The sequence below is a fragment of the Coregonus lavaretus genome, assembly GCF_964263955.1.
Source record: "Coregonus lavaretus genome assembly, chromosome: 7".
In the NCBI taxonomy this organism is placed as follows: Eukaryota; Metazoa; Chordata; class Actinopteri; order Salmoniformes; family Salmonidae; genus Coregonus; species Coregonus lavaretus.
Window position 1 is genome coordinate 60550129 of NC_139994.1, and position 16079 is coordinate 60566207.

Here is a 16079-nt window from a genome sequence, read left to right on the forward strand (position 1 = left end):
GAGAGAGAGAGAGAGAGAGGAGGGAGAGAGAGAGAGAGAGAGAAGTCGTCAGTGTCTTTCCTCTGTCTTCCCTTTGTGGCAGAAATAAGATCTAATTCACACAGGCAGCGATATAAACACCAACGTGTGAAAACGGCTGTTTCATTTCTGGGCATGACTGGATTTACTATTTATCTTCTTCTGAAAACCAATCCTTTCACAACACCAGATAATGATTATACTGTCAATAAAGCCATTGACATTGAAAAGTTTCACAATGAAATTCCTGTGCTTCTTTTCCATCCCATCTATGGCTAAACATTCTCCCCATTCTCATTTGAAATTAGAGTTCATTGTAGAATCAAATGGGCAAGTTTTATGCACATACACAGATCAAGCTCAAGCTTCTCTCTCATGGAGTTAAAGAGGCACATTGACTGTCTAAAGCCCCCAAGTGGTGAAGGTAGGCAACAACAACTCTGTCACGCTGATCCTCAACATGGGGGCCCCACAAGGGTGCATGCTCAGACCCCTCCTGTACTCCCTGTTCACCCAGGACTCCGTGACCACGCACGTCTCCAACTTAATCATCAAGTTTGCTGGTGACACAACAGTATGCCTGATTACCAACAACGATGAGACAACCAGTGGGGAGGAGGTGAAAACCCTGGTCGGAGTGGTGCCAGGAAAATAACCTCTCCCTCAACTTCAACAAAATGAAGGAGCTGATCGTGGACTTCAGGAGACAGCAGAGGGAGCACGCCCCCATCCACATCAACAGGGCCACAGTGGAGAGGGTCAAAAGGTTCAAGTTCCTTGGCGTGCACATCACTGACAACCTGAAATGGTCCCTTTACACAGACAGCATGGTGGAAAAGGCGAAACAGCACCTCTTCAAGCTCAGGAGGCTGAAGAATTCATCTTGGCCCCTAAGACCCTCACAAACTTCTGCAGATGCACCATTGAGAGCATCCTGTCAGCCTGTACGGCCATTGCACCGTCCGATACCGCGGGGCTCTCAAGAGGGTGGTGCGGTCAGCCCAACATATAACCGGGGGCACACTGCCTGCCCTCCAGGACATCTACAGCACCCGGTGTCACAGGAAGGCCAAGAAGATCATCAAGTACCTCAGCCACCCGAGCCACGGCCTGTTCATCCCACTACCATCTAGAAGGCGGACACAGTACAGGGGCATCAAAGCTGGGACCAAGAGACTGAGAAACAGCTTCTATCTCAAGGCCTTCAGACTGTTAAACAGTCACCACTAGCCTTAGTCACTGTTCTAGCCAGCTACCACCCAGTACTCTACCCTGTACCATAGAGACTATTTTAGTTCACCTTTATTTAACCAGGTAAGCCAGTTAAGAACAATTTCTCATTTACAACTGTGACCTGGATAAGATAAAGCAAAGCAGTGCGATTAAAAACAATAACAACACAGAGTTAGATATGGAATAAACAAAACGTACAGTCAATAACACAATAGAGAATCTATATACAGTGTGTGCAAATGTAGTAAGTTATGGAGGTAAGGCAATGATGTGCAAATAGAGATACTGGGGTGCAAATGAGCAAAATAAATAACAATGTAAATAACAATATGGGGATGAGGTAGTTGGGTGGGCTAATTACAGATGGGCTGTGTACAGGTGCAGTGATCGGTAAGCTTCTCTGACAACTGATGCTTAAAGTTAGTGAGGGAGATAAGTGTCTCCAGCTTCAGATATTTTTGCAGTTCGTTCCAGTCATTTGCAGCAGAGAACTGGAAGGAATGGCAGCCAAAGGAGGTGTTGGCTTTGGGGATGACCAGTGAGATATACCTGCTCGAATTACTACGGGTGGGTGTTGCCATAGAGACATTGACCACTAGTCACTTTAATAATGTTTACTATTTTACCCACTTAATTTGTGTATACTGTATTCTAGGCATGGCTCATCTACTGCTGTATACACCTTTTCCATTCATATACTGTCCATACTGTCTATACACAACATTATATACATACTGTGTGTGTGTGTGGACGTGTTTAACCAGTCTTGTGGGGACCAGAAGTCTCCACGAAAATAGTAAACAAACAGAAATCTGACTGGGGATATTTTGTTGGTCCCCACAAGGTCAAATGCTATTTCTAGGGGGTTTAGGGTTAAGGTTAGAATTAGTGTTAGGGTTAGAATTAGGTTTAGCGTTAGGGTTAGGAGCTCGGGTTAGGTTTAGGGTTAGGGTTAAGGTTAGGTTTTTTGGGTTAAGGTTAGGGTTAGGGTTAAGTTTAGGATAAGAGTACGGGTTAGGGTTGGGTTTAGGGTTAGGGGTTAGGGCAAATTTTTTTTTGAAAGGGGCTGAATTGTGTTTCCCCACAAGGTTAGCTGTACAAGACTGTGTGTGTCTGTGTCTGTGTGTGTGTGTGTGTATAGCTTCGTGTGTATGCTTGTTACCTCTGCATAAATAAGTGCACATCTCTTTTCCCCATTGTGCACTTTTTTGTGCACATCTCCACCCATCCATACGCTTGTTCCCGGCTCTCCTCTCCTCTCCTCTCCTCTCCTCTCCTCTCCTCTCCTCTCCTCTCCTCTCCTCTCCTCTCCTCTCCTCTCCTCTCCTCTCCTCTCCTCTCCTCTCCTCTCCTCTCCTCTTCAACTACACTCACTTTGTGTGTGATGGGGGGATTGTGGTGGGGCTTAGCCAAGACTAGCACTGCTAGCTGCAGTACAGATGCTGCAGCTCACTAGGCCAGGCTAACTTAATGTGTCTAACCTGTGAGAAATTAGCCAAAACCAGCCACTACCTAGAAAAATATATGTTTTAAGTACACTATGTATACAAACGTATGTGGACACGCCTTAAAATTAGTGGATTTGGCTATTTCAGCCACACCCATTGCTGACAGGTGTATAAAATGGAGCACACAGCCAATCTCCATAGACAAACATTGGCAGTAGAATGGCCTGTACTGAAGAGCTCAGTGACTTTCAACGTGGCACCGTCATATTAATGACACTGATCTAGGATGACCTTATCCTATCCCAATCCTAACCTTAACCAAGGAGGGAAAAATTTCCAAACTAATGCCAAACTGACCTCAGACTAGCGTCTTAAGGGGCAACTTCACCCTGTATAATTACCCAGAGTACCTTTGTAGTAGCTACAATTCGCTATACCTTAGTACACTATACTATATTCCATCTCTCTCCCCAGTGTTAGCTGTAGCTGCTAAAGTTGCTAGCGGTTGTTATTTACTATGACGTTGATCACTAGGCTCTATCTCTCCAGTGTTAGCTGTAGCTGCTAATGTCGCTAGCCGTGGTTCTTAACTATGCTACTGATCACTGGTCTCGCTCTCCCCAGTGTTAGCATCTAGCTGCTAAAGTTGCTAGCGGTGGTTATTTACTGTGCATATGATCACTAGGCTCTCTCTCCTGTAAGTCGCTCTGGATAAGAGCGTCTGCTAAATGACTAAAATGTAAATGTAAATGTAAATGTAATTACTGGCCTCTGTCTCCCCAGTGTTAGCGTATAGCTGCTAAAGTTGCTAGCGGTGGTTATTTACTATGCCACTGATCACTAGGCTCTCTCTCTCCAGTGTTAGCTGCAGCCGCTAAAGTCGCTAGCCATGGTTCTTAACTTTGCTACTGATAACTGGACTCTCTCTCCCCAGTGTTAGCGTCTAGCTGCTAAAGTTGCTAGCGGTGATTATTTACTATGCCTATGATCACTAGGCTCTCTCTCTCTACGGTGTTAGCTGTAGCGGCTAAAGTTGCTAGAAATGGTTCTTAACTATGCTACTGATCACTGGACTCTCTCTCCACAGCGTTAGTGTCTAGCTGCTAAAGTTGCTAGCGGTGGTTATTTACTATGCCACTGATCACTGGGCTCTCTCTCCCCAGTGTTAGCGTCTAGCTGCTAAAGTTGCTAGCGATGGTTATTTACTGGCTGCAGAGGTCATCAGAGACATTACGAGCTGTGACTTGCATTCAGCAGACCTCCTTGTGTGATACACAACCATTAAAGTGCACAGTTAGCCCCACATTATATCCCACTGTAGGCCTATAAAGATAGCAGCGGCTGCCATGTTGTGATATTGCGTGGGCGCCTGGCTGTGTGTGTATGTCTTTATGTGTTTGTTTTCCCCGGTGTAATATAGCCTGGGATTTTGAACAGGGGATGGCACTGTGAGTGTGTTTGATTTTCAACAGATCTATGTATTTTTATTTTATTCATTTGTTCTTTCTTTCTTTATTCATTCTCTTCTTTCTCTATCACTATCTTTGACTCTCTCTCTCTCTCTCTCTCTCTCTCTCTCTCTCTCTCTCTCTCTCTCTCTCTCTCTCTCTCTCTCTCTCTCTCTCTCTCTATATATATATATATATATATATATATATATATATATACATACATTTACATTTACATTTTAGTCATTTAGCAGATGCTCATATCCAGAGCGACTTACAGTTAGTGAGTGCATACATTTTTCATACACACTACCTGTCAGTGGGTGCTGTAGGTGGGTGTGGTGCAGGAATCAGGCGCAGGACGCAGAAAATTAGTGAAAGCACACTCAATACACGAGCCAAAAAGCCCGGAGGCGAGAAAATACGCACACAGGCGTAAACCAAAAGGCGCACTAGCGAAAATACCCTCCTAAACAGAGGAGGAAAACCACGAAGAGCAAACGGGCAACAGTAGCGCACAAACACGACAGCGAAACAATCACACACAACACCTGACAAACACAACGAGAACTTATAGGACACTAATTAGCGCTAAACGAAAACAGGTGTACAACATAAAGACAAAACCAAACGAACATAGAAACATTCAACGGTGGCAGCTAGTACTCCGGAGACGACGACCGCCGAAGCCTGCCCGAGCAAGGAAGAGAGGCAGCCTCGGCCGAAACCGTGACAGTACCCCCCCCCCTTGACGCGCGGCTCCAGACGTGCGCCGACTCCGGCCTCGGGGACGACCAGGAGGACGCGGAGCAGGGCGCGTCGGGTGACTACGGTGGAATTCTGTCAGGAGAGACGGGTCCAAAATGTCTCTCCTCGGCACCCAGCACCGTTCCTCCGGGCCGTACCCCTCCCACTCCACCAGATATTGGAGACCCCCCATCCGACGTCTCGAATCCAAGATGGACCGCACGGAGTACGCCGGTACCCCCTCGATGTCCAATGGGGGCGGAGGAGCCTCCCTGATTTCATCTTCCTGGAGTGGGCCAGCTACCACCGGCCTGAGAAGAGACACATGGAACAAGGGGTTAATATTTTTATACTCAATAGGCAGTTGTAATCTGTAACACACCTCGTTAAATCTTCTCAGGACTTTAAACGGCCCCACAAACCGCCGACCCAGTTCCCGACAGGGCAGGCGGAGGGGCAGGTTTCTGGTAGAGAGCCAGACTCGATCACCAGGTGCGTACACCGGCCCCTCACTGCGGTGGAGATCGGCACTCGCCTTCTGACGACGGAGGGCCCGTTGCAGGTGGACGTGTGCAGCGTTCCACGTCTCCTCCGAGCGCCGCACCCACTCATCCGCAGCAGGAGCCTCGATCTGGCTCTGCTGCCAAGGTGCCAGAACCGGCTGGTAACCTAATACACATTGGAAAGGGGTTAGGTTAGTTGAGGAATGGCGTAGGGAATTCTGGGCCATTTCTGCCCAGGGAACGTACCGTGCCCACTCCTCCGGCCGGTCCTGGCAGTATGATCTAAGAAACCTACCCACATCCTGGTTCACACGTTCCACCTGCCCATTACTCTCAGGATGGTAACCCGAGGTGAGGCTCACCGAGACCCCCAAATGCTCCATAAAGGCTCTCCAGACTCTGGAGGTGAATTGGGGACCTCGATCAGACACAATATCCTCGGGTACCCCGTAGTGCCGGAAAACATGGGTGAATAGAGCTTCGGCGGTCTGTAGGGCAGTAGGAAGGCCCGGCATAGGGAGCAAACGACAGGCCTTAGAGAACCGGTCCACAACGACCAGTATAGTAGTATTCCCCTGCGAGGAGGGAAGGTCAGTGATGAAGTCCACCGAGAGGTGAGACCATGGTCGTTGTGGAACGGGCAGGGGTTGTAATTTACCCCTAGGCAGATGTCTAGGCGCCTTACACTGGGCGCACACCGAGCAGGAGGAGACATAAACCCTCACATCCCTCGCCAACGTGGGCCACCAGTACTTAGCACTAAGGCAGTGCACTGTCCGGCCTATACCAGGATGTCCAGAGGAGGGTGACGTGTGAGCCCAATAGATCAATCGATCCCGAACCTCGAGCGGGATGTACGTCCGACCCTCCGGGCATTGAGGAGGACTAGGGTCGGTGCGCAACGCCCGCTCGATCTCAGCATCGACCTCCCACACTACCGGTGCCACCAGACAAGACTCCGGCAGTATGGGAGTGGGCTCCACGGACCTCTCCTCCGTGTCATACCGCCGAGACAGTGCGTCTGCCTTACCGTTCTGTGACCCAGGGATGTACGTGATCTTAAATACGAACCGGGCCAAAAACATGTTCCACCGCGCCTGGCGAGGGTTCAGTCTCCTAGCTGCCCGGATGTACTCCAGGTTACGGTGGTCAGTCAAAATGAGGAAAGGGTGTTGAGCCCCCTCAAGCCAGTGCCTCCACACCTTTAGGGCCTGTACCACGGCTAACAGCTCCCTGTCCCCTACGTCATAATTTCGCTCCGCCGGACTGAGCTTTTTGGAATAAAAAGCACAGGGGCGGAGTTTAGGTGGCGTGCCGGACCGTTGCGAAAGCACGGCTCCTATACCGGCCTCTGACGCGTCCACCTCTACCTGAAATGGTAAAGAGGGATCCGGATGCGCCAGCACCGGAGCCGAAGTAAACAGGTCCTTCAGCCTCCCAAAAGCCCTGTCCGCCTCGGCTGACCACTGCAAACGCACCGGACCCCCCTTCAAAAGAGACGTTATGGGAGCTGCCACCTGTCCAAAACACCGGATAAACCTCCGGTAGTAATTCGCAAACCACAAAAACTGCTGCACCTCTTTAACAGTGGTTGGAGTTTGCCAATTACGCACGGCTGACACCCGGTCAACCTCCATCTTCACCCCTGACGCAGACAACTGATAACCCAAAAAGGAGATCGACTCCTGGAAAAACAGACACTTCTCTGCCTTGACATACAGGTCGTGCTCCAACAGCCTCCTCAACACTCGGCGCACCAGGGCCACATGCTCGACTCGGGTAGACGAGTACACGAGAATGTCATCTATGTACACGACCACCCCCTGCCCCTGCATGTCCCTGAATATCTCATCCACGAATGATTGGAAAACTGAAGGAGCGTTCATCAACCCGTATGGCATGACAAGATACTCGTAATGCCCCGAGGTGGTACTAAATGCTGTTTTCCATTCATCGCCCTCCCTAATGTGCACCAAGTTGTAAGCGCTCCTGAGATCTAATTTAGTGAAAAAACGCGCCCCGTGCAATGACTCCGTCATGGTCGCAATCAGAGGAAGTACTTCACCGTGATCTGATTGAGACTACGGTAATCAATGCACGGGAGTAACCCTCCATCCTTTTTCTTCACAAAAAAGAAACTCGAGGACGCAGGGGAAGTGGATGGCCGTATGTATCCTTGTCTCAGAGATTCGTCTATGTAAGTCTCCATAGCTCTCTTCTCCTCTTGAGACAGAGGATACACATGGCTCCGTGGGAGCGCAGCTCCTGCCTGGAGGTCTATCGCACAATCTCCCTGCCTATGGGGAGGCAACTGCGTCGCCCTCGACTTACTGAACACAATAGCCAAATCCTCATACTCAGGGGGAATGTGCAATGCGGGCACCTGGTTTGGACTCTCCACCGAGGTACCCCCACGGAAATGCCTAAACATCGACCCACACACTGGGCAGACCACTCCATCAGAGCCCTCTCCTGCCACGAAATAGACGGGTTATGGATACTCAACCAGGGCATGCCCAGCACCACCGGATACGCAGGCGAGTCGATCAGAAATAGCTGGATAATCTCCTCATGACCCCCCTGCGCACACATCCTAAGTGGCGCCGTGACCTCCCTGATCAAGCCCGATCCCAACGGACGGCTATCTAGGGCATGAACGGGGAATGGGACATCAACAGGAAGAAGGGGAATCCCTAATTCTAAACAAAATTTTCTATCAACAAAATTCCCAGCCGCGCCTGAATCTACCAGCGCCTTATGCTGGGAATGAGGTGCTACCTGTGGAAAACGCACAGGTATACAGAAGTGCGCAACAGAGAGCTCTGGGTAAGTGGGGCGCCTACTCACCTGGAAGGACTCCCCATTGCGGAGCCCGTCGTCTTCTCCCCTAGGAGACCCTCCCCAGCACCTAGCCGCGGTGTGTCCTCCACGGCCACAGTTGGTGCAGGGGACGGCCCCCCTCGTACTCCGACCCCTCCTCTCTCTAGCGCCAGTGCCCCCAAGCTCCATAGGGCTCGGCTCGGAGGCGCTGGAGGATGAAATGGACGGACCCCCCTCGGAACGTCCGCGGGTAGCCAGCAGGGTGTCCAGCCTGATGGACATGTCCACTAACTGATCGAAAGAGAGGCTGGTATCCCTGCAGGCCAGCTCCCAACGGACGTCCTCTCGTAGACTACAGCGGTAGTGATCGATGAGGGCCCGCTCATTCCACCCTGCATCCGCCGCTAGAGTACGGAATTCTAAAGCGAACTCCTGGGCGCTCCTCCTCCCCTGCCGGAGGTAGAACAGACGTTCCCCCGCCGCTTTCCCCTCAGGTGGATGGTCAAACACAGCCCTGAAGCGGCGGGAGAACTCAAAGTAGGTGATGGTGGTGGCGTCTATTCTCCTCCACTCGGCGTTGGCCCATTCCAACGCCTTGCCGGTAAGACAGGAGATGAGGGCGGACACGCTCTCGTGTCCAGAGGGCGCCGGGTGCACGGTGGCCAGGTATAGCTCCACCTGTAGAAGGAAGCCCTAACACCCGGCAGTGGTCCCATCATAGGCCCTCGGGAGCGAGAGTCGAATTCCCCTGGGTTCCGAAGCTTGAATGGGCTGACTGGCCGATGGTGATGGCAGGGGAGGTGGAGTTGGGGGTGTCCCTCTGGTCTCCCAGCGTTGAAGGGTGTTAATAACGTCCTGCAGGGCGGTCCCGATACGAAGGATCTGGTCATTCTGCTCACGGACCCGATCCTCCAGAGACTCATGTGCTGCTGCGGCTCCTGCTGATTCCATCCTTCAGGTGTGTGATTCTGTCAGTGGGTGCTGTAGGTGGGTGTGGTGCAGGAATCAGGCGCAGGACGCAGAAAATTAGTCCAAAAGACTTTAGTGAAAGCACACTCAATACACGAGCCAAAAAGCCTGGAGGCGAGAAAATACGCACACAGGCGTAAACCAAAAGGCGCACTAACATGTGCGAAAATACCCTCCTAAACAGAGGAGGAAAACCACGAAGAGCAAACGGGCAACAGTAGCGCACAAACACGACAGCGAAACAATCACACACAACACCTGACAAACACAACGAGAACTTATAGGACACTAATTAGCGCTAAACGAAAACAGGTGTACAACATAAAGACAAAACCAAACGAACATAGAAACATTCAACGGTGGCAGCTAGTACTCCGGAGACGACGACCGCCGAAGCCTGCCCGAGCAAGGAAGAGAGGCAGCCTCGGCCGAAACCGTGACACTACCTTTCAAAAGTTTGGGGTAACTTAGAAATGTCCTTGTTTTCGATAGAAAAGCAATTTTTTTGTCCATTAAAATAACATCAAATTGATCAGAAATACAGTGTAGACATTGTTGATGTTGTAAATGGCTATTGTAGATGGAAACGGCTGATTTTTTTATGGAATATCTACATATGCGTACAGAGGCCCATTATCAGCAACCATCAGTCCTGTGTTCCAATGGCACGTTGTGTTTGCTAATCCAAGTTTATCATTTTAAAAGGCTAATTGATCATTAGAAAACCCTTTTGCAATTATGTTAGCACAGCTGAAAACTGTTGTGCTGATTAAAGAAGCAATAAAACTGGCCTTCTTGAGACTAGTTGAGTATCTGGAGCATCAGCAACTGTGGGTTCAATTACAAGCTCAAAACGGCCAGAAACAAATAACTTTCTTCTGAAACTCGTCAGTCTATTCTTGTTCTGAGAAATGAAGGCGATTTCATGCGAGAAATTGCCAAGAAACTGAAGATCTCGTACAAAGCTGTGTACTACTCCCTTCATAGAACAGCGCAAACTGGCTCTAACCAGAATAGACAGAGGAGTGGGAGGCCCCGGTGCACAACTGAGCAAGAGGACAAATACATTAGAGTGTCTAGTTTGAGAAACAGACACCTCACAGGTCCTCAACTGGCAGCTTCATTAAATAGTACCAGCAAAACACCAGTCTCAACGTCAACAGTGAAGAGGCGACTCCGGGATGTTGACCTTCTAGGCAGAGTTGCAAAGAAAAAGCCATATCTCAGATTGGCCAATAAAAAGAAAAGATTAAGATGGGCAAAAGAGCACAGACACTGGACAGAGGAAGATTGGGAAAAGTGTTATGGACAGACAAATCAAAGTTTGAGGTGTTCAGATCACAATGAAGAACATTTGTGAGACAGAGACCAAATTAAAAGATGCTGGAGGAGTGCTTGATGCCATCTGTCAAGCATGGTGAAGGCAATGTGATGGTCTGGGGGTGCTTTGGTGGTGGTAAAGTGGGAATTTCTACAGGGTAAAAGGGATCTTGAAGAAGGAAGGCTATCACTCCATTTTGTAACGCCGTGCCATACCCTGTGGACGGCGCTTGATTGGAGCCAATTTCCTCCTACAACAGGACAATGACCCAAAGCACAGCTCCAAACTATGAAAGAACTATTTAGGGAAGAAGCAGTCAGCTGGCATTCTGTCTATAATGGAGTGGCCAGCACAGTCACCGGATCTCAACCCTATTGAGCTGTTGTGGGAGCAGCTTGACCGTATGGTACGGAATAAGTGCCCATCAAGCCAATCTAACTTGTGGGAGGTGCTTCAGGAAGCATGGGGTGAAATCTCTTCAGATTACCTCAACAAATTGACAACTAGAATGCCAAAGGTCTGCAAAGCTGTAATTGTTGCAAATGGAGGTTTCTTTGACGAAAGCAAAGTTATTATTTCTATAAAAAATCATTATTTCTAACCTTGTCAATGACTACATGTTCTATGTAATTTGCTATATTTCCTATTCAAACTCATTTCATGTATGTTTTCATGGAAAACAAGGACATTTCCAAGTGACCCCAAACTTTTGAACGGTAGTGTATAGGTATATAGAGATGAAGTCGGATGTTTACATACACTTAGGTTATAGTCATTGAAACTTGTTTTTCAACCACTCCACACATTTCTTGTTAACAAACTATAGTTTTGGTAAGTCGGTTAGGACATCTACTGTGTCCATGACACAAGTAATTCTTCCAACAACTGTTTACAGACAGATTATTTCACTTATAATTCACTGTATCACAATTCCAGTGGGTCAGAAGTTTACATACACTAAGTTGACTGTGCCTTTAAACAGCTGGAAAATTCCAGAAAATGATGTCATGGCTTTAGAAACTTCTGATAGGCTAATTGACATAATTTGAGTCAATTGGAGGTGTACCTGTGGATGTATTTCAAGGCCTACCTTCAAACTCAGTGCCTCTTTGCTTGACATCATGGGAAAATCAAGAGAAATCACCCAAGACCTCAGAAAAATAATTGTAGACCTCCACAAGTCTGGTTCACCCTTGGGAGGAATTTCCAAACGCCTGAAGGTACCACGTTCATCTGTACAAACAATAGTACGCAAGTATAAACACCATGGGACCACGCAGCCGTCATACTACTCAGGAAGGAGACGCGTTCTGTCTCCTAGAGATGAACGTACTTTGGTGCGAAAAGTGCAAATCAATCCCAGAACAACAGCAAAGGACCTTGTGAAGATGTTGGAGGAAACCAGTACAAAATGATCTATATCCACAGTCCTACAGTGGGGAAAAAAAGTATTTAGTCAGCCACCAATTGTGCAAGTTCTCCCACTTATAAAGATGAGAGAGGCCTGTAATTTTCATCATAGGTATACGTCAACTATGACAGACAAATTGAGAATTTTTTTTCCAGAAAATCACATTGTAGGATTTTTTATGAATTTATTTGCAAATTATGGTGGAAAATAAGTATTTGGTCACCTACAAACAAGCAAGATTTCTGTCTCTGACAGACCTGTAACTTCTTCTTTAAGAGGCTCCTCTGTCCTTCACTCGTTACCTGTATTAATGGCACCTGTTTGAACTTGTTATCAGTATAAAAGACACCTGTCCACAACCTCAAACAGTCACACTCCAAACTCCACTATGACCAAGACCAAAGAGCTGTCAAAGGACACCAGAAACAAAATTGTAGACCTGCACCAGGCTGGGAAGACTGAATCTGCAATAGGTAAGCAGCTTGGTTTGAAGAAATCAACTGTGGGAGCAATTATTAGGAAATGGAAGACATACAAGACCACTGATAATCTCTCTCGATCTGGGGCTCCACGCAAGATCTCACACCGTGGGGTCAAAATGATCACAAGAACGGTGAGCAAAAATCCCAGAACCACACGGGGGGACCTAGTGAATGACCTGCAGAGAGCTGGGACCAAAGTAACAAAGCCTACCATCAGTAACACACTACGCCGCCAGAGACTCAAATCCTGCAGTGCCAGACGTGTCCCCCTGCTTAAGCCAGTACATGTCCAGGCCCGTCTGAAATTTGCTAGAATGCATTTGGATGATCCAGAAGAGGATTGGGAGAATGTCATATGGTCAGATGAAACCAAAATAGAACTTTTTGGTAAAAACTCAACTCGTCGTGTTTGGAGGACAAAGAATGCTGAGTTGCATCCAAAGAACACCATACCTACTGTGAAGCATGGGGGTGGAAACATCATGCTTTGGGGCTGTTTTTCTGCAAAGGGACCAGGACGACTGATCCGTGTAAAGGAAAGAATGAATGGGGCCATGTATCGTGAGATTTTGAGTGAAAACCTCCTTCCATCAGCAAGGGCATTGAAGATGAAACATGGCTGGGTCTTTCAGCATGACAATAGTCCAAAACACACCGCCCGGGCAACGAAGGAGTGGCTTCGTAAGAAGCATTTCAAGGTCCTGGAGTGGCCTAGCCAGTCTCCAGATCTCAACCCCATAGAAAATCTTTGGAGGGAGTTGAAAGTCCGTGTTGCCCAGCAACAGCCCCAAAACATCACTGCTCTAGAGGAGATCTGCATGGAGGAATGGGCCAAAATACCAGCAACAGTGTGTGAAAACCTTTTGAAGACTTACAGAAAACGTTTGACCTGTGTCATTGCCAACAAAGGGTATATTACAAAGTATTGAGAAACTTTTGTTATTGACCAAATACTTATTTTCCACCATAATTTGCAAATAAATTCATTAAAAATCCTACAATGTGATTTTCTGGATTCTTTTTTCTCAATTTGTCTGTCATAGTTGACGTATACCTATGATGAAAATTACAGGCCTCTCTCACCTTTTTAAGTGGGAGAACTTGCACAATTGGTGGCTGACTAAATACTTTTTTTCCCCACTGTATATCGACATAACCTGAAAGGCCGCTCAGCAAGGAAGAAGCCACTGCTCCAAAACCGCCATTAAAAAGCCAGACTACGGTTTGCAACTGCACATGGGGACAAAGATCGTACTTTTTGGAGAAATGTCCTCTGGTCTGATGAAACAAAAATATAACTGTTTGGCCATAATGACTATCGTTATGTTTGGAGGAAAAAGAGGGTGGCTTGCAAGCCGAAGAACACCATCCCAACCGTGAAGCACGGGGTTGGCAGCATCATGCTGGAAGGAAAATTATGTGGTTATATTGAAGCAGTATCTCAAGACATCAGTCAGGAAGTTAAAGCTTGGTCGCAAATGGGTCTTCCAAATGGACAATGACCCCAAGCATGCTTCCAAAGTTGTGGCAAAATGGCTTAAGGACAACAAAGTCAAGGTATTGGAGTGGCCATCACAAAGCCTTGACATCAATCATTTAACATTTACATTTTAGTCATTTAGCAGACGCTCTTATCCAGTGCAACTTACAGTTAGTGAGTGCATACATTCTTCATACTGGTCCCCCGTGGGAAGCAAACCCACAACCCTGGCATTGCAAGCGCCATGCTCTACCAACTGAGCTACACAGGACTGAGCTACACGGTACCTCAATCCTATAGAACATTTGTGGGCAGAACTGAAAAAGCATGTGCGAGCAAGGAGGCCTACAAACCTGACTCAGTTACAGCAGCTCTGTCAGGAGGAACGGGCCAAAATTCACCCAACTTATTGTGGGAAGCTTGTGGAAGGCTACCCGACACGTTTGACCCAAGTTAAACAATTTAAAAGCAATGCTACCAAATACTAATTGAGTGTATGTAAACTTCTGACCCACTGGAATGTGATGAAAGAAATAAAAGCTGAAATAAATCATTCTCTCTACTATTATTCTGACATTTCACATTCTTAAAATAAAGTGGTGATCCTAACTGACCTAAAACAGGGAATTTTTACTAGGATTAAATGTCAGGAATTGTGAAAAACTGAGTTTAAATGTATTTGGCTAAGGTGCATGTAAACTTCTGACTTCAACTGTATATATACATATATATATACATAGCCCTCTCTCCCTGAGTGTGTTTGCTTTTGTGTGTTAGTTACCTGTCTGTTCTGTGTGAAAGAGTGTTTTTCTCTACATGACATATTGTATACCTTCAGTGTGAATATCCCTGATATTTAGGAACGAGACCTCAGAGACCAAGGCTCAATTGATTCTTCTGGCTATCACATTATTCCCAGAGTTTAATCCATTGACTCAAGGCTCTTCACAGGCCCTGAGACTACCAAAGACTAGCAGAACACAGAATGGTCGCGCTAACAGGAGGTTGGTGGTACCTTAATTGGGGAGGACAGGCTCGTGGTAATGGCTGGAGCGGAATTAATGGAATGGTATCAAATACATCCAACACATGGTTTCCATGTGTTTGATGCCAATCCATTTACTCCGTTCCAGCCATTATTATGAGCTGTCCTCCCCTCAGCAGCCTCCACTGGTCGAGCTTGTGATCCCATCTCTGCTGGCCTGTCTGTGTGAGCGTCCATGTGTGAGGGGTGGGGGGGGTGCACTTATTTACACAGAGGCAATTAACACAGTAGCGTGGGCACACCCCAAAATATAACACTTTACATCTGCCAATTGGCACAAAATTGCTCCCGTCCCCTAATTGCGAATTTCACCCAGCAGCAGATTGATATTTCAGATGAAAGTATGCGTGTTTATACATAAAAAAAAAAAAATATATATATATATATATATATATATATATATATATATATATATATATATATATATATATATATATATATATGTTTATTGGATATGTTGCGAGTCCAGCGATCAAGGGGCTGGGCTGGGTTCCCATGTACCGAGCTGAGAGCCGAGGGGAGACAGTGGTGCCAGCTTTGCAGACCCATAGATATTGATATTGAGCTCTCCGCTTGGTTGGACAGTGATTCTTATTTCCATCTTCCACTAGATTATGTCTGCCTGTCTGCTCTAGTCCCATCCACCCACCCAACCCTAGATGAGCTCTCTCACAACCTGGAATGAGCTTTATGCTGAGTCACTCCATACTCTTGCTCTCTTTCTCTCTATATATACGTCTCTCTCTCCATCTTTCTCTCTTTCTCTCTCTTTTCTCGCTCTTTCTTGCACTCTCTCTCTCTCCCTCTCCCTCTTTCTCTCTCTATATATATATCTATCTTGCTTTATTTCTCTCTTTCCCTCTCTCACACATAATACTCTCTACTCGCTTCAGCGGACTCCATTGGCTTATGCTGTCCGGTATATCAGGTGTGTCAACATTTTATGCCATGTCATTCACAGATGAGGCTATAATGATTGGGGATAGTGCCCTGATTCTAAGTGTGATAGCTGGCCACAATTTCCAAACAATGGGAAGAGCACCGGCGGTAATAAAAGCATAGCAGCTTTTTCTCAGTATGGGAACGACATCTCTAAACACCCTCATGACTCCATTTAAAATGAGCGTGTGCATATTTTTCCTCATCCACAGACA